Source organism: Lygodium microphyllum, chromosome 3 (assembly GCF_053477565.2).
Source record: "Lygodium microphyllum isolate KBCC chromosome 3, Lygodium_microphyllum_v1.1.10, whole genome shotgun sequence".
Lineage (NCBI taxonomy): Eukaryota > Viridiplantae > Streptophyta > Polypodiopsida > Schizaeales > Lygodiaceae > Lygodium > Lygodium microphyllum.
In genome coordinates this window covers 31397812-31417852 of record NC_141137.1, presented here as the reverse complement: position 1 = coordinate 31417852, position 20041 = coordinate 31397812, and positions in this window count along the sequence as shown.

Genomic DNA, 20041 nt, shown 5'->3' with positions numbered 1-20041 from the left:
ATAGAAGATGCAATTTCTCATATCGAATTGGTTGTATGTATGCATGAATGGATTTGTGATGAAACGATTTTGTGTCCCCAGTTTGAGGGTCCATTACTTCCTCTATGAATGAACCTTATGTGTTCAAAAGGAGTCTTTTTTTTGTTAAACATTTTTAATAGATGATCATACTTGGAGATTCTGGTTTCCATATTGAGAAAAGTCACATAGATGGAAATGTAATGACCATCCTTTATTAAGATGAATATGTTATTAGAATAATCCAAGTCAATGAAATCTTTTGGATAAATATAGAATATAGACTCCATATTTCTTATGGTATTGTTGAAGAATATCAAGGGGTTTGGGACATTGATAAGAACCAGATCGTCGTCAAAATGAAAACAATGGGAGAACCAATTGAGGATGTCCCATCTTTGTTGACTTGCCAATCTTTGGCAAAATGTATACCCAAAGTAAAACAAGTAGAGGCTGCACCATAAAGGTGAATAAGAGAACCCCATAGGTATGCCTCAGATTTGCTTGCTAATACCCCCATTCAATTGGATATAAGTATGATTGATATGTCAATTGTTGATTCAAATAACTTCTTAGAGATTAAAGGAGAAAGGTTTCCTTATGTTGCACGAGGACCCATATGTAGATTATGGTGCATAAAATGCTCCTCAAACCTTCAAAGCCATCATGAGGAATGGATTCATAGCATTTTAAATATCAAGTGAGCATGCACTAAAGATATTATTGGAAAGGTTGATAATGAGGTCAATAGTTAAGTCAATGAGCCAATATGATTGGACACTAATGCCTAAATCTTTTTTAAAAATTTGGTTGAAGACTCCACACATATTTTGAAGTATTACTTTGCAAGTATTTAAGAGTGATACACATAGAATGGTGATTTTGGAGTAGAGGCAAGATGAATCATTTGTAAGCCATCTAAAATTTGATTTATCCAATCTAAAGTTGGCCATGAGGAAAGGAAGCATCCAGGAAGTAGAAGTGAGTTCCAAATTTAAGGTAATTGTGAGCTACTGGAGTGAGTGTTGAATGTCATTATGACCAATAGTGAATTAGTCCGATCCACTCAACTAGTTGTAAAAGAAATCTTTTGCATATGAATGAAGGATTATTAGGGGCTTTTTCTAGACCTGCAATAAAGAAGTGGGTTGTGAGAGTATCAGAGCATGGCTTAACCTTATTACTTTGAAAATTTCAATACTTCATCCATATTGCGAGTTTGTTGTGGATGAATTGCTCGAAATACTTGGTAAGGTTGAGGATTTGCAAGTTGAAAGTTGTACTAAATTTTGAAAAAACTTCAACTAGCGCATTCTTTGCCTCTTGAACATTGGGAGGTCTTGAAGGAATATCATTTAGACCAAGTTGGAGTAGTTTTAATGGTACTATCCTTAATTTATATTGAGATCAGTAGTATAGCCACATGTTGATGACCTTCAAAATAGAATTTAGGGTCATAAGGGTGACAAAAACATGAGGGGTTGTTTCTATTAAGGAAGCATTCTTTTGATAGCTACAAAGATTGCTTGAGAAAGCAAAGAAAAGACAATCCAAATGTGATAGATGGCCATACCAAGCTAGGGAGAGATACATCTTGAGCAAAAAAGAACTCAAATAGTAGAGATTTAAAATGTACTTTCTCCATGAGTACATTAACAAAAAGAACATGGATTACAACCTTTCGATGTTTTTTAGAGAGAAGAGACATCCTTTCATGAGGATGCTTAATGAAAAAGATTTGCATCAATCATAGAACAATTTCTTAACAGTGCTACTACAGTCATTCAATGATATGCCTTTACATTTTTAATTGTAGATGTAGAGCTTCTAGTAGGTGGTTCATAGAGGAAGGGTTTTGATTTCCAATATTTCTTCTCTTGACAGGAGGGTATACTCTTATGTTACCATGGTTTGACATAATGTGTTTAGAGGAGTTGGTTATTTTGTTGGCTTGTGGAATAGATTCATGGGTTTTATTTTTTGAGGGAAGTAGGCATTTGTCAATGAGGTTGATGCCATTTCCTCTTAAGTTTGCAAGTAGGCTACCACTTTTATGTGTGTGTCTTCTTCATGGCTAAGAGAACAAGTTCCCTGTAATAAACAAATACTAATGGTGCCTTGACAAAAACATGGCATTCACCAATTTATTTGAAGAAAAGGATCAAAGATTCCCTTAATGTTCTTCCAATGAAAATTTTTTCTATATTGTTGATAATGAACCACAATGCATGATCAAGCCATAGAATATAACTATTATTGCATTCCACCTTGTGTCTAGTAGCATCACATGCACATTTTATAAAAGGCAAAAAGTAATTCATACATCCATAGAGGAAGAATCATTTATGTCATCCAGTTCTTTGTGAGATCTCATGGATACATGAAGACCATATGGGGAGGGGCATCTATTTGGTTCAAAAGTTTGCATGGAGAATGGTCCCATTAGATGTGTAGTACCTGACAAAGAGGAAATCCCATCATAAGCTAGTCTAGAATATTCTTTAGCTATTGTAGATAGATCTTTTTCTCCAATAAAAATAAGCCATATTTCAATTGGGATTGGTGCTACAAGCATATAAGCTCCAAAGCTCCATGTTTTATTGTTCTTATCTCGAAGAAGTTCTAGATGTTGTGGTGGAATGAAAGCATCCACATAATGGGTTTTGTCCATGTTGTTTGCCCATGATGGGTTATGACAAGTAGTAGTGAGGATGTTAGCTTCCTCTTTGGAGTGTGATGGAGGAATAAATGCAAAGTATTCCGCATTCTTAGGGCTTAGAGATGGTGAGAGTATTTCGAATGATATCTTAGGCTTTGGATTTTCTATGGAAAAGGGGAGCTTATTCATGATAAACACGTGTTATGATATTTTTCCAAAAGACTCCAACCATTCAGAGTACATTTTCTCATCCTCTTCTATGCACAAGGTTAGACCTTTAGAGAGAGCTTTAAGCTTTGTAGTGGGTGCCCTTGGATCCAACAAGTGCATTTGTTGGAACTTTTAGCCATCCAGCAATATCTAGTTGTAGAAGTAGCAATGCTTTGGAATCTGGATCATTGGCTAAGGTAGAAGAGTTGAGATCGTTCACAATATGGTGAAATTTAGCATCATTAATACATGCAGATAATCCTTGAACAAAAGGAGGGGTGCATGGAGAATATCTCAATAGCCAAGTGTCAACAACTCAAGATGCCACATATTCTAGAAAGACACAAACACTATGACCATTAAATGGTTGTAGAATATAAAAATCATAGCTATACAGGGACACTAGGACCACTAGTATGTGTGTGTTACCAATGAGCTCATCACAAAAATTTCTAAGAGATTGTGATATTCTCTTCCTAGTGATAATAAATTAAAGTCTCACATAATTGCGGTTACATTTCATAGTTGAATATAGTGTGAATAAAAATATTTTGACATTGAATGTATAAAGGGTTCAATGAACCATCCTCAATTAAAGGCATATAGATTGGAATGTTGAATTGGAATGAAGAATGCTTACACTATATTTTTCTAAGCATTTCTCAAACCAACGTACAACAAACATGGTGAAGAGGTCATGATCCTATTACCTATAAAACCAACCAGAGACACTAGTTATAGTAAGGGCCAAAGAGTATCAATAGGTTGCAAGTGTTAGGGGACCACCTCAATTGTCATCCCTTTTACAACATGTTGATAGTACCTAAGTTGGGGCAAAAGAAGACACAATTCTTTTGGTATAGCAATTGCCTTGCTTTTCTCAAAAGATGATGTGATCCAAATGCCAATGCATGTAGAGGGGGAGTAGCCATCTCTTGTGAAAACATCTTATATAGATGTAGTATTTCAATTAGAAGCCTTGTGTCCCATGACTGAGAGTTACTTATTAAAATTTTATTAGTTAGAGTAAGAGAATGTGAGGGAGTGAGAAGGAGATTGCAAGAGAGAAATAGAGGATTTTTTTTGGCGGATAGCCCTTTTTTTTCCTATCCATGGATTTTGGATTCTGTAAAGAAACTAAAGAACAATAAGATAATTAAAATTACACATTGGAAAAGAAATATCCACACATGCAATCTCAATTATAAATCATGCAAGAACATAAAGGGGTTACATTAGAAGTAGCCTATAAAGTACATTCTTAATTTTAAATCATGTAAGGGAAATAAGAGGTTACCTTGGAAGTATCAACAAAGGTTTGGAAGGTTGAGCGATGCTGGAATAAGATATGTAGGAGTTAATTCTACTTGAGAGAGAGAGAGAGAGAGAGAGAGAGAGAGAGAGAGAGAGAGAGAGAGAGAGAGAGAGAGAGAGAGAGAGAGAGAGAGAGAGAGAGAGAGAGAGAGAGAGAGAGAGAGAGAGGACGAAGGATGAGAAATATTGAGTGAAGAAGGAAGAGAGGGTTTGTGTGCCTTCTAAGAGAGTTGGTGGTCTTTTGAGGTAAAGGTTAATTTATAAATTAATGCAAATGATTAATGCAAATATTGAGTGAAGAAGGAAGAGAGTGCTTGTGTGCCCTCTAAAACAGTTGGTGGTCTTTTGAGGTAAATGTTAATTAATAAATTAATGCAAATGATTAATGCTAATAAGACATGCTAATATGGTTGCTTGATATAGAGAAGTGTTATGGTGATATGTTGCATAGATTATGGATCATTCAATGGACTCTAAAAATGGTTTCAATGTATGATAGGCTTAGGCTTTAGCTAAGTTTTTGGTAGGGGATCCAAACAACACAAATTCGTTTGTCACAAACTAGCAAAGGTGCAATTTTTTAACCATGGAAAAGTAAGCCTTAGGATAGGAGTGAGCCTTGGTGTTTTTATGTGGTGTCTACACGTCCAATTTTTGTTGGAAACCAGAGTTGCAGCATTGGAATGTGTGCACAAGAGGGAGAAGAGAGCTCAAAGTACAAGAACAAAATCTTGCTTACTAAGTTGCTTAGAGTACAACTTGGGTACACTCTCCCACACTTGATAGTGACCCATAGGCTATTTATATAGCCTTTGCCAAGCTAGGGTTAGGGTTTCGCCTGCCCCTAGGGCTATTCACACTCATCTGCCCTTATACTCCCTTGCTTATAGTGGGTTCCTATGCCTGTCTTCTAACACCCCCCCTCAATGCCAGGGTGGCATTGGATTACAAAGCATGTAAGATGTCCCCCCCCCCCTTCTTGGGATGCCTTTATAAATCAGGCTTACAAGGTTGTTTTAGGTAGATGATTTAAAGAGTCAAAACAGTCGATCTTCAGATGGATTGGAGGTATAGTTGGCCACCAATTCTTTGGGTATATCAGGAGTGTTGGGGCATTTACTAGTGATATGCCCTGTCTTCTTGCATTTGTTACATTTCATCTTCTCGGGATACTTCTTCCAACAGTTGTTTACAAGATGTCCTTTTTTCTTACAAAAAGAACATCTAGTGAGAGCTGTATGTACCAATACTTGATCACGGGAAGTTGAAGATGCCTGACTGTTGTTGCTTTCTTTGTGGTTCCTCTTTTCTTCATCCAAACAGGATTGAATGGTACTTGCCAATGTAGGATCTGGAATGTTGGTGAGAGTGGTTACAAGAGTAGGAAACACCCGTTTTACAGCTTTTAGGAGAATAGCAATAGCATCTTCTTCATGTATTGGAGCTTGTACAGAGGCAAGCTATGCCATAAGTCCCTTCATGTGAGAGATGAATTTCCCAAATCTTCTCCTGATCGATTTCTTTGCCTTATTTGTCCCATACAAAGAGGCTTATGTCTATGATCTCAATGCTTGTTGCTTGCTGATGATTCCGAGGAGAGTACAATGACACTCATCCTTTTGATTTCATTGACCAGTGTACTTGAAACAAAATCAGTATGCAATACACTTCTAGTGTATGATGGTCTATGTGTTTATAATTGTACACATAACCTTACAACAATATACGAAGAGGAATAACACTCACTAGATTTTAGTAAATACCCAGCAAGCAAATGATTAGATGATTAATGATTAGTGTTTAGAAACACTAATGTCAAGCTTAATGAAATGCTTGAATGAAACCCGGTTGGAAGTCGACTTCCGGATGCACTTAGTGATGTCCATTGAGCATGCCCAAGAGCTTTTAGATTTGGAATAAGCTTCAAAGAATATGCTTCAATGATTAGAATCACTGTTAATGAAGCTCAGAGTGAAAAAAGTGACAAAATGCCAAGCTTAGAGCTTGTTGGCTATGGCTGCCACAAGATACACAGTTAGGGTTTGGCAAAGATCTCTCTCTATGGGTGGAATTTCTAGAAGCCCTCTTTTGGGAAGATGGCCCACTAGGGGGGCTATGGAAGCCCTATGGTGGTGGCAAAGATTGCGCCACCTGTTGCCCATGCCACGCCTAAAGATGCCACACTATCAGAAACTGTGATGTTTCTGAGATTTGGACAATGCTGCCCACGATGTCAACTAATCCTGAGGTTTATTGTGCCAAGCTGATTCGCCTTGAGATAGGCAAGAAGTCCCTAGAAGAAATCAAAGGGAGATATGGCCTCCTTTGTCCTCCCCAAGTCCTCCAATGGAGGTAGGTTGCAGGCAGTTATGGAGGAAAGAAGGATAAGATGAAAGAGATGATAGCTCATGTGCACTTAGTGATAGCTGAGGCTGAGGGAAGCTAAGGAGATCAGAGGTGGCTCTGATACCATGTTGGAAACCAGAGTTGTAGCATTGGAATGTGTGCACAAGAGGGAGAAGAGAGCTCAAAGTACAAGAACAAAATCTTGCTTACTAAGTTGCTTAGAGTACAACTTGGGTACACTCTCCCACACTTGATAGTGACCCATAGGCTGTTTATATAGCCTTTGCCAAGCTAGGGTTAGGGTTTCCCCTGCCTCTAGGGCTATTCACACTCATCTTCCCTTATACTTCCTTGCTTATAGTGGGTTCCTATGTCTGTCTTCTAACAATTTTCATATAAGTCATTAGCCACAATGAGATAAGGTAATGTGACTAACCATTGTAAATTATATGGTAAGTGTAGGAGAGTCGATTAGTATATGTGTTTAAATATCTTATCTATGAGACCATCCTTTGTGTGTGCATTTTCTTTGTTGTAAAGGTACTCCTAGAATCATGCAAGATGCTTGAGATAGGTAGTAAGGGACATACAACAATCACAAATTATATTATTGCATATGTAACATCATGCCTAACGATCTTAAAGCTAAGTGCATTTAGTTTTATGCAAAGGGTAAGTGAATAATATTAATGTGCATAATGTTACTTATAGGGAGTATGTAGTATACTTGACCTAGGGCTTGGATTAAGTGTTTCTCATGATCAATAAGATGGCTAACTAGGTGCACTTATGGATAGTTGAAAATCAAGGTACACTCCACTAGCATGTCAAAAATTAAGGTGAACTTCCTAGATACCCTCATGGATAGATAATCTGCAAGATTGGTTACCACTCAAGCTAGCCAAAGACCTAGAATATATAGGACTTTTTTTGTGATTAGTTGAGATTATGAACATGATTGTTTTTCATGTGTATCCAAGTATAGTTATTTACATGAGATAGCTATGTGCAACTAGTTTAGGTGATAGCTATGTGCGATTAGTTCTATCAATTTATCGCAAGGTTGTAAGTAGGGTTAAATTAGGTAGACAATTCAAACAGCTACCAAAATTGAGTCCTATAGTAATTGTAAAAATATCTTTTAGATTATTTCACAAAACTTTTATAGTGTTTTGAGCATGACATATTCTTTATGGCATTGGATCTTATAGTGCTATGTATAATGGAATATCCATCTCCTTCCATCTTACTTGTATAATCATATGAATGGCATGGAATAATTGAATCCAAAAAGAGACAAGTGTGTGTGTGTGTGTGTGTGTGTGTGTGCGCGCGCGCGGGCGCGTGCGTGCGTGCGTGTGTGTGTGTGGAGAGAGAGGGAGAGAGGGAGAGAGAATGTGCACATGAAGCTTTATGCTATGAAATGTGGATTACCAAATATATGCTACAAGGGTGTGGACGTTTAAATGTAAGAATAAATCATAGGATAACATGATCAAATGTCATTGGATATAATCTCCCTAATATAGATTAGTATGATTGAGAGATAGAGTATATAATTGCATCTCTATGTATGCTTATTAATGTGAGGAGAGGGAATGATAAGGGACGTGCCATACATATAGTTTGTACTTGCATTTCAAAGTGACCATGACTATAACTATAGTAAATAAGAAGTAAAAAGGGCATGTCATGCCATAGAAACTCAACTTATTTATGTTAAAATACTGAGAATGCATGCTATGGAGGATCACTGATGAGCAAATAGACAATCATAATGAGGCAGAAGCATTGACAAGGAAGAACAACTAATATTATCCAGGCATAATGCACGTACAACTGATTGATAATGACTGATAGAATGAGTGTGGGGATGAGTGCTTTTTATAGGCTTACAGTAGGTGGTATTGGTAGGTGGAGATAGGTGGAAAGGGACCATGGTATTCAACAACCGTAGTTTTAATAAACCGTGCATACATGACCTAGTCTAAGGCTTTATTTGTAGTTTGTTTCTTTGCCTTGTTTGTCCCATACAAAGAGGCTATGGTGGATGTGATTGCACATTTCTCAACACCCCTCCTCAATCACAACCATAAAAGACACTGAGTATACAGAGGCTGTCGTGAGTAGAACCTTGCTAAGTGTAGACATAGGAGAAACAAAAACAACCATACAAAGCTAGAGGCTGTTACAAGGCCTCACTAAGTGTGTAGAGGTTGTAGTGTGTAGAGGCTACATAAGGAGTTTAGGTGCTTTTGGTGGGAACATAAGGCAAGTCCACATGTTCAACTTTAAAAAAGTCTATCATCAGAAAATGAACATCAAAAGAGGGACTGATGAGTCTTATCCTTTTGTTCTTGGGGTTCTTCTTCTCCTTCTTCTTCAATGTTGTCTTCATTTTCTTTGACTATAGCAAGCTATGCTCTTTGAGACTTTTTCTTAGCATAGCAAAATTTCTCAATATGCCCAGATTTCTTACAAAAGTCACAGACTACGCTCTTCTTCCCTTTCACATAGAGGAGTTGTCGGTCTCCTCTTGGGATACTTGTTTCTCTTTTGTTCTTGATCTTCTTTTCCTCTTCCAGGAGAGAGGCTTTGATGTCCACAAGTTTCGGCTTTGGCATGTTGATTAATGTGGTAGACATATTATCAAATTCAGGTGGAAGACTTTTGAGAAGCACTCCAATGAAAATGTCTTCATCCATCTTTAAGTTGATTCCTGCAAGTTGTGTCAACAAGCTTTCCATATAATTCAAATGAGTTGCAAGTGAGGTATTACTTTGCATGTAGAGCCTAAAAAATTCAATTAGTAAACCATATTTTGAGCATTTGGAATGAGCTCCAAATAAGGTTTCTAATCGATCCCATGTCGCATAAGAAGTTTCACAATCATCAACATGATGAATGTAGCTGTCATCAAGTTCGAGCTTGATAATAGCTTGAGCCTTATCATCATTTTTATCCCATACAACTAAAAGTACAGCTTCCCTTGGTTTCTTCTCTTGACCACTTGTGATTGACCACAAGCCTTTCTTCATTAGGATCAATTTGATCCTAGTTTGCCATGTATGGAATCCAACACCATTGAATCGGGATGTGGTGAATCCTTGCCCATTTTGAGATTGCAAGATCAACAGCAAATCAGCTCCCAAACAATTCGAGTTTCAGTTGAGCACGAGTGCTAAGAATCACTAAGTGATTATTATCGAGAGATATTAGGCAATTTAGTGACTATGATGCCCTTGAAGTTGGAATCTTCAAGATCTGATGCAAGTCCGAGTCTTCCCCTCCTTGATTTGATGCTGGAGTTGCAAAAAAAAAAGTTTTGATTAGAGGCAAAGCTGATTGTGTTAATTGGCTAAAAGCACTAGATGAGTGTCAATGGACACTGTTTCTTGAAATGCTTGAGAATCTTGTTAAGATCTCCTCTCCTTGTTGGTAAATAACTTGAATGATTGCTGAAGATTGAGTGCTAGAGTAGATTAGAGAGTTAGTGACTTGATTTGAGCCATAGGAGTGAGAGAAGGAGGTAAAACAAGAGCTTGAAGCTTGATAGCTATGGAGTCTGCATTAGGGTTTTAGGGGGCAGCCTGGTTTTTCACCTCCTGTGAGCTGAATACTTGATCATTTCCAAAACTTTCTTGATAGAAATGAACCTTAGGAAGTAGGCTATCAAAACCCTATGATGCTCGTCAGCATTGCGACGTGTACATGCGGAATTCGACATACGAATAGCAGAAGGCACAATCTAGACAGCGTGTCGTTGCAGGCGCAATGTTGGGCTTTGAAGTGATAAGGAGGAGATTCTAGAGCAAAAGAAGAGTTCTCTAGAAGAAAGTATGAGCTGAAATGGCCCGGTTTGAGAGATTCAAGCCCTCCACTGAAGCTGGGTAGCTATGGAGGTAGGTGAGAGATTCATGGAAAAGTGGAGGGAGCCAAAAATTCAAATTGGAATGACTCAATTAGTGGCCTGATGACTCATGACTTAAAACCCGCTCTGATACCATGTTAGAATACTGAGAATGCATGCTATGGAGGATCATTGATGAGCAAATAAACAATCATAATGAGGCAAAAGCATTGACAAGGAAGAACAACTAATATTATCCAAGCATAATGCAAGTACAACTGATTGATAATGACTAATAGAATGAGTGTGGGGATGAGTGCCTTTTATAGGCTTACAGTAGGCGGTATTGGTAGGTGGAGATAGGCGGAAAGGGACCATGGTATTCAACAACTGTGGTTTTAATAAACCGTGCATACATGACCTAGTCTAAGGCTTTATTTGTAGTCTATTTCTTTGCCTTATTTGTCCCATACAAAGAGGCTATGGTGGATGTGATTGCTCATTTCTCAACAATTTACACAAAAATAATTTATTTGATATCTAAAAGTGCAACATCACTTAGGTTTTAGAGAAAAATAGCCATGAGAATTGATTTGCCATATAATAATTGAGAGAGAGAGAAATAGAGGACCAAATTAGTTTGATGCTTGGTGGAAGCAACCCACCTTAGTAATTGATAATAGGCCTACTTTTCTCTTGCCATAAAGTAATGATGAAATTCATCTCACACCCACATACATGAGAGAGAGAGAGAGAGAGAGAGAGAGATCATATTATAATAGATTAGATTACTATCATTGATATGTGTAACAAAATTATAATCATATTTATCGAATCTCATAGGCAACTCTTAAATGTATGTATCAAAATCATGACTATATGTAGTGAATTGCACATGCCACTTTGGTCTCTAAGATACATATTAAAATCATGATTATATATATTGAATCTCATAGCCCACTCTAAAATGTATGTATCAAAGCCATCATTATATTAGAACTATTATAATATATATGGTAATAATAGAATATGTTAGATCATGTTATAATAGATCCCCCTACGTGCGTGTGCGTGTGCGTGTGTGTGCGCATGTGCGTGCGTGCGTGCGTGCATGCGTGCGTGCGTGCGTGCGTGCGTGCGTGCGTGCGTGTGTGTGTGTGTGTGTGTGTGTTGTAAACAAGGGATAGCTAAAAAGCTAATGCATCAACTGAATCAAAAAACACTACCTTGCAAGATAAGATGGTAAATTCTAACATCAATGTATTACAAGCCAGATTTATAAACAAAATCCATTTTACAAGAGAACAACCAATATATAATCAAGATAAAATGCATTCACGAAGGAGAAGTACCACCTATATTACATGCAAGCCAAGTAAGTAAATGGTTAGTAAGGGCTAGATAATCCAACTTGCGTTGCAGTTGTCTACTCAATTGCTATCCTTGTCACCAACATGAAACAAGTCTACCTTGTTCATGTCCATGGAGCTATTCCAAGAGGGTTTTCCCCAACTTGAGAAGTATAAACTTGCAGTAGCTTTAGCTGAAGAGAAGTATAAAAGTAATGTGGTACAAAGCCAAGAATATGGCTTAGTAGCAAAGGTGGCTTGTGTATTTATAAGTCATGGATAAAAACTAAGTTAGATATCATTCTCATCAATTGACGACATAGGGACTTGGTTTCCCAAAAGCCCAAGACAAGGGGGTTAAGTCCCAAAGGGAAAACAAACAACTAATTACAAAAAAAGTTAACCAAACTGGATACGTTTTTCAAAAAGTCTTATTTCTTTTAAGAGCCATTGATTAAGAACTATAACACCAACAATTCTTTTCCTTTAATAGATACCTCTAACTAGAGTGGTACAAAGGCATTTGGTTATACCAAATTAAAGAAAGGGGCTAGTCCAAACTTGCTAACCAAAGTGTAAAAATACGTTGAAAAGGAGAATAATTTTTTGTTATAAAGGGATAGCCATGCTTATATTATTCTTTTTTTTTTAATCGAAGTACATCAGCAAGGTACTAATGTAAGTTCCAAGTGAAATAGTAGCAACAGGACCCATAGAGCCACAATTTAAAGTACTTAAGCTAATCAAGCAGTGTTCCAAGAGATTAAGTAGCTACCCAATGGTGCTACATGGAAAGACATAAGTGTTTTAGCATACCACATTAACAATAAATATAGATCAAGAAGAGATGGACATAACCAACAAGTTAAAGGGACTAAATAATTGCCATCAAATCTCAAAATGAGCATGAGTTCTTCAAAGTATAAGCACATTAATCAACAATAGATAAGCAAAGTGACCAAGAAGATGGACAATCCATTATTGTTGCCCCTTGGTAACCAATGAAAGGTTATGAACATAAGTGAATTAAGTAGTGATGCTTTAGATCAAGAGAATAAGTAGCAACCCAATGGTGCCACACGAAAAGAAATAAAATGGTGTAACAACATACCACATTAACAATGAAAACTAAGCAAAAAGAGAATGCCACAAGCACAAAAGAAAATAATGAGAAGGAAACATTCAATTGACTAATAAGACTAGACATGATAAATAATTCCTATTGCACAAGTTTAAGAGGGGCTAATTTATACATAACCATGAGTAAAAAGGACTAAACACTTGCCATCAAAACCACGAATAAACATGCTCTCTTCAAAGTATAAATACATTAATCAAAAAGGGCTAAGTTGAATGACCAAGAAGTTAGTGAGTGTACTATCATTGCCCTTAGAATGTAAGCATCATGAACACAATCTGAGACATTTGAAAATAGATTAAATACTACAATTACTCAAAGTAGAGAAGGGTTAGAGCAATTTGCATAAGGAGAAGCAGAATCATAGCAATCCCTCGAAGAGTGCCACAAGTACAAAAGACAATTAGAAACGATTATTTGACCAATAAGGCTAGATAAGATAAACAATTCCTATTACAAAAGGTTAGTGCAGCAATTATAGATAACTGTGCATAAGATTCCATAAAAAGAAGGTATAGAATGTACACAAAGATAAAGATTTAGTTGCCACAATTTCAAAAAGTATTTACTTCGCTATTAATACTAGTCTTGAAATACCATTATTTATAAACTAAAAATGAACAAGAGGGAATGGAGTTGAATTAAATTGAAATAATCAACATAATTGTGTTACGAGAAATCTATCGAGAAAGTACTAGATTTTCCTTTATTAATAAACTCAAGGCATGTTAAACTACATCAAGTGAAGTGCATGATGAATTCATAGAATGTACCCAAAAGAGGGGGCAATAAAACCACTCAAATTTACTACACATGCAAAGGAAACTGAACCATGTACAACAACCAAGTGTGCAACTTACCATATACTAGGAAGCAGTCAGGAAGATAAGTCAAAGATAGGCTGCCATGATTGAAGCAAATATCACCAACACAAGAGTATGAGATAAATAGAATGAGAAAGAACCTATAAAATTTGGGAAGAACCAAACACAAACTAAAAAGGGTTAAAGCATATTAGCAAATGGGATCACGCAGAAGACTTAAATATCCAAGCCATGATTGCAATCCAATGCATTTTTTGCAAATATTTCTCCATAATCAAGCCAAGGTCACAAGGTTATGGCCATAAATAGAGAAAGGGAAGGCATCAATCAAATAGGCAAAAGGCAAGCAAAGAATGGAACCAAAGCATAACCCTTACTAGTAGTAGGAACCTGAAAAGGCATGGTTATGTTGCAGTCCAAGTTGTCCTCCATGCCAATAGGAGAACCAAAGAGAAAAGGAAAGGAAAAAAGATAAAAGGGAATACTAAATAGCCAAGGTTACAAACCCTAAAGCAATAAGAAGCCTTTACACCAAGTCATGTCCTACAATGGGAATCCAAGGTTAGGGTAAAAAACCGAGGAGCCAAGTCCACCAGAGATCCAAACAAGTTATTGGACAACCAACTAGAATGTAGCCAATCAAAATTACAAAACCACTCCAAGAAAGAAAGCTAATATAAAATTAGCTAAAAGATAAATAAGAGAAAATAGACTAAAGAAATTGGTCAAATTAAACAAACAAAGACCAAACATGAGATTCAATCTTACATATCATACGAATGGTTTGCAAAGAGGGAAATAGGTAAGTATACTTAGAGTAATAAATAAAATTCAAATTAAGAAGTCGAAAAAAGCATTTCAGAGCAAAATGTTGCATACAATTAAAGGAAGATTCGAAAAAAAAGGAGGACCTTTAATAATGTATTAAATAAACCAATAAGGTAAAAGAAACACATAATGTAGTTTGAGTCGAGTCAGAAAGCTAATTGAGAGTAAATGCTTTATAAGATCAAATCTAGTTCCTAGATTGAGGTAGACCATTATGGTCTATTAAGATAACCCAAAAAGTAAGCTTAAAATCATTTTATGAGAGAAAAGTCAAACATAACTAAATGGAGTTCTTCAAGCCAAAAGGTATGAGAGACATTAAGTTTGGCACATTAACCAAAAGAAGATCATCATAAAAACAAAAGAAGTGTGCGAAGTGTCTCAAGATATCAAACCTTTCAATATGGAAAATTGTGGGGGAGCTACAAGCTCTACCCCGAGACCTACGGACCGCTTATTGATCAAGCGTTTCAAGCCGAGCGGCCATGGCTACCTCTCAAATAGCCGACGCGCCATGCCTACCTTACGAGTGTAGTGAGCTTACCTTGATGCTCGATCAAGTACCCTCCTCTCTCTTGCACACCGGTAGCTCCACGATCCTTGTGGCAAGCTCAAGCAACTTCAATCCCTCTCCCATGAGCTCCATCCTCCATAGCCACGGGCGAGACAAGGGAAGAGAAGAGAAGAGAGGAAGATGGAGAGAGGAGATGGAGAGCTTCTTCTCCACAATCCCTCACTCTCACGCACTCACTCCCTCACCCTCTCACACTCCCTCACTCCCTTACTCAAGCACAAGCAAGAAGGCAAGAAACAAGAGAAGAAGAAGAAGAAGCTTTTGCCACACACAAGAATGAGCTTCTCATTCACTTTTCAACTTTATATACAAAACCCTAAATCCCTTTTGGGTGGTCATCCCCTTTTCCCCTTTTTTACATGGCCGGCCGTAGCCTAGGCCCTTTTTCCCATTGTCCTTCTATCTTCCTAGATTCCTTTCCACCACCCGTCTACATTTACAAATTGCATGGGTGAGAGCCCGGCGCTCCTTGAATTAAACCATGATGCGCTTGCACTTTTTTACAAAAGTATTGATTCGCGCTTTTTCTTGTACGCCCTTTTCCTTTATTTAGGACTTTCCTGCATTTCTTGTGCTTCCATATTTTTCTTAGCGCGCCTTCGTCTTCCGTTTCACTTTTGCCTTGGCCTTTATCTTCTGCTTTAGCTTTTTCAGATTTTTCACCTTTTTTCGTTTAACAGTTAACAAAAATATTTTTGCAAAATTTGTTCAATGTTGAACTACAATCCTCAAGATGGACATCTTTTCTTTTCAAACTTTGTGTGTGTGTGCATGCCTTTGAGCAACTAAGTATTGTTCTTCAAGAAGGATACTACATTGATATTCAAGTAAGGAGGCATTGTCCTTGGATATGGGATTCTTTTTGTCTAGACCATACCATGCAATGACCTTTGGACTTAAGCCATCTCTTTTTGGTCACGAGATTTTTCTTTATGTCTTATTGACCCCCAATGTTATCACCTAATATAAGCTTTTATGACTTTGCCAAGGCTAGGAGAGAGATTATAGATTGCATGAATCATATACATATGAAATTTTATTGTGAACCCTTATATGCATGTAACTTCAAGTTTCCAAACCCATAAAAGGCATGGTGTGTGTCATACCATAGTAGCCTCTAGGCCATGCAAGGCATAGCATGTGGCACTTTGTTTTTCCAAGTTACCTGCAATTTTCATGTTGTATTCTATCAAGTCAGCACATTAGCTTCATAACAATATACAAGTAGAGCAAGTTTGTTTTGTAACATAATTGTTCAATCATAGACCAATTGAATGTACATCATCATAGCGGAGTACAACATTTATTGTGTGTGAAGCACATTATTCCTATTTTAGTAAGCAAAGTGAAGTAACCATGTGTTTGCTTCCCATTGCTCACAAAAATGTGAAGTGAGCAAGGCAAAGCTAGACAATGCTAGCCAAGTTAGCTAGTTATTAGATGCTAGGGTCGTGTTATATCAAATGCTCATATTGTGGCCCTATAAGCTTGCTAAACAAGCTTGTAAAGAAATCCTTGCAACCATTATTCACCAACAAGCTCTTCCCAAACTTGAACTCCAAAAGCAAGCTCATCATCAATAAGGCACCAAGAAGTAGGAAAGGTTCTTCACTAGTTTCGTTGGTATCAACACCAACCTTGTTATCCATCACCTTGTGTACCTCTAGAGCATCAAAGGTTCTTCATCCATCACCTTGTGTACCTTTGGAGCATCAAAGTCAATGCATATGGCAATTACAACTCTCAACATCATGTGCTCTAAAGCTATTCACATACATATTAGCAACATGCACTTCAACCTCATGGGTTTTACTTGATGCTCATATTAAGATTCAAAGGTTATATCATCATGAAGCAATAGTTTCTTAAGTGTTCCTCTCCTACTTTCCAAATTCCTCAACATCAACACTAACTATTGGCAACCATTAGTTGAAGACCCATTGGTCCCAATGAGCAAAAAGAAAGAAAACAAGTGGTTATAAACTAGTTCTGTAGTTCACAATGCATTTCCACATAACACAATAATGTCATAAGTGGTCCTTCCCTCCTTTTCAAGTCCTTTTTCATTATCAATTATTACTTCAAACCCTTAGTTGAAGATCCATCAATGCTTTTTATTAAAGGTGCAAGGAAGAGTTAAAAAAGTGGATGTCATGTAGTTCATAATGCAATGCACAAATTAGAAAGGTTTGCACACATATTGTTCCTAGATTGGGTCCTCAAGCATGGGATATGCCTCTATGGAGCTTTGGCTTATTGTAATATTAGACCCATCTCCCCAAGCCCATACTCATTTTGAGGGTTAGATGATTTTTGTTCAAGGAGCATTTACCCAATATGTTCCAATCATAGATGTACAAGGAAAAACAAGCTCTAACCTACTCCTTTAAGAATGTCGATTGGCAAAAGACAATAGCCCTTCATGAAAGATGGCAATTCTCAAGTTCATGTGCTCTAAATTGACTTACGTGACCTTAACAATCCATTTTGTATGCAAACGAACTCAAAGTGCCCAAATAATGCTAATAGTATGAAAGGTTAAGAAATTTGTCAAGGTCATCATTTTACACATCATAAGTAGGTGCAGTTTTAATCATTTAGCTTGCTCATCTAACTTAACATAATGGTTGTTCCTTACCATCTTTGGAGTAACATATATTTTAAGTATAGTTGGCGAATTGAGATTGGAACAATAATTTCTGGCTTGAATATAACATGTTCTCTTATTGTAAAAGGCTAATGTGGGGACCTTTTCAAGCTTATACAATTGTACATGTTATGATTGTCATATCAGAATATTGTCTCAATGCTTAGGCCTTGAATAATTGAATTTAATGATTTTTATTCCATCTAGTAAAGCATGCCTTTTCATGGGATCAGCTTTTGAAGGTTACTTAAATCATCGCAATATGTGATAAAGAATAGTGACCTTCCATTCATGAAGAATATTCCAAAAGTTTGGAACCATTTCAGTAGATCCCAAATCTCAATTGAAGTTCACATAAGGCTAGCATGCAAGCTCGAAATAAAGGCATAATAGGCATGCTTCTATATGTTTCAAGTTAGCACACCAAGATCAACTCTTCAAAGGGGTGAGCCATGATTTGAAAAAAAGGTGCTGGAACATTCTAGAAGTGATTTTGGTTGATATTGCAAGCGCTCATAAAGGATTTGAAGGTTTGAATAAGTTCCTTGGCTAAACAAAAATTGTATGCATGCCATTTGCTTATGTAAAATAATGTGACTTTTGGACAATGTGCTCAAAATTTTAAATTTGATGTAGCACTAGGTGAGAGATGTATAATCCACTACAAAAGTAAAAATGAGTAATCACTAATCACTGTAATAGGTTATAACCATTGGAGTTGTATTCAATTTGCTACAATGGCTCCATGAGTAATCACTAAATGACTAATCACTATCATTAGAATGGAGTATTACCATGGAGACATGTTCACTTTGCTTAAAACATAATATTACCATTAGGGATATATTCACTTTACTACAATGGAGTGTTTCACTAGAGAGATTTTCGCTTGCTACTTGTGTTTAAAATGAACATGACACTTTTCTTTCATTTGGGGTATTGTGGTAAAATCCCAATCCATTTTTGCAAACCTACTTAACAACATAAATAATGCCATGTTGAAATATTGTAAATGAAGTTTCTTAATTATTGCCTACAAAATTTCAAATGCCTATATAGCTTTCAATGCAACATTAGCTTACTTGAGTGGCATCTTACTAGTTTCTTGAGTCCTTATTTTATGGGACTATCCATTGAGATCTAAGAATCTATAAATATAAGCAAAATAACATTAGACATAAGCTAAGGTATTTAATAGTTGTAATTGAACAAAATTGATTCATGCAAACATGGGCAATGTGATGTATGGTCTTCGTGTGCATACATATAGCACAAAAATTATAAAATGAATCCATAATGGTGTGAAAATTTTGCTTTTGTGAAATTGTGGAATGATCTTTGGTCCTTTGAATAAGCACCATGTTGTTAAGCTATAAAACGATATCCTATGGAGAGCAAAGGAATGGATTGGAGTGAAATTTTTGCTAAGATAAGATCTTATAACAAGCTTGATTATCATAGAGCCTTTCAAAGCCTTTGATGGGAATCTAACCTCCTATTCAAGAATACATGTATGTACATGCACATGTACAAATTGTACATGTTTGTGTGTTGTACACAAACATGTCATGGGGGGTCCATGTGAGTGAAATAAAAAATATTAAAGTACGATTGGCATTTGATGTGACATTTTTTTGCCTTAAATTTGTGGTTGTGAGCATAAATCACTTTTCTTGATTGTTAAGGTCAGTCCTTTCATGATGGCTTGTCCTAGCTTGTTTTCATTGATTTGTGCATACATGCTTATCTTTGCATATGTCCTTTAGTCAGCAAGTTTTCCTTTTTGCATGTGACTTTGTTTGATCAAGTGCATTTGGTGTATAGGTATGTATGTGTGGAACACACAATATATTCTCTAGGGAAGATATTTGTTTTTCCATTTCATGGTATCAACAGGTGGCCTTAAATATTTCAAAATTCATATTTATTGTCTAAACTATAATGTTACAGTAGAGAGGGTCCATTATTGGCGAATATCTCCATACTTTATTTCAAAAGCACAACCTTTAGGACACAATCTTCCTTGTGAAATATGAAATAGCATTGCAACTCAAAGTTACATGTATCATAACTCACATAGAGAAGTTCAAATAAGTTTACATAATCATATCTTTGGTAATAGGAAATCTCCCTTTAGACAATTCAATGCAAAGGCTATAGGCTAAACAATTTACCGCCTAACCAAAAGGGTAATATAGAGTTCTATTTTGAAGTAGCACAAGTGCTTCAAATTCATTAATTGAAGAATATTGATGATGTCTTCACTCCAAACATGTAATGAGCT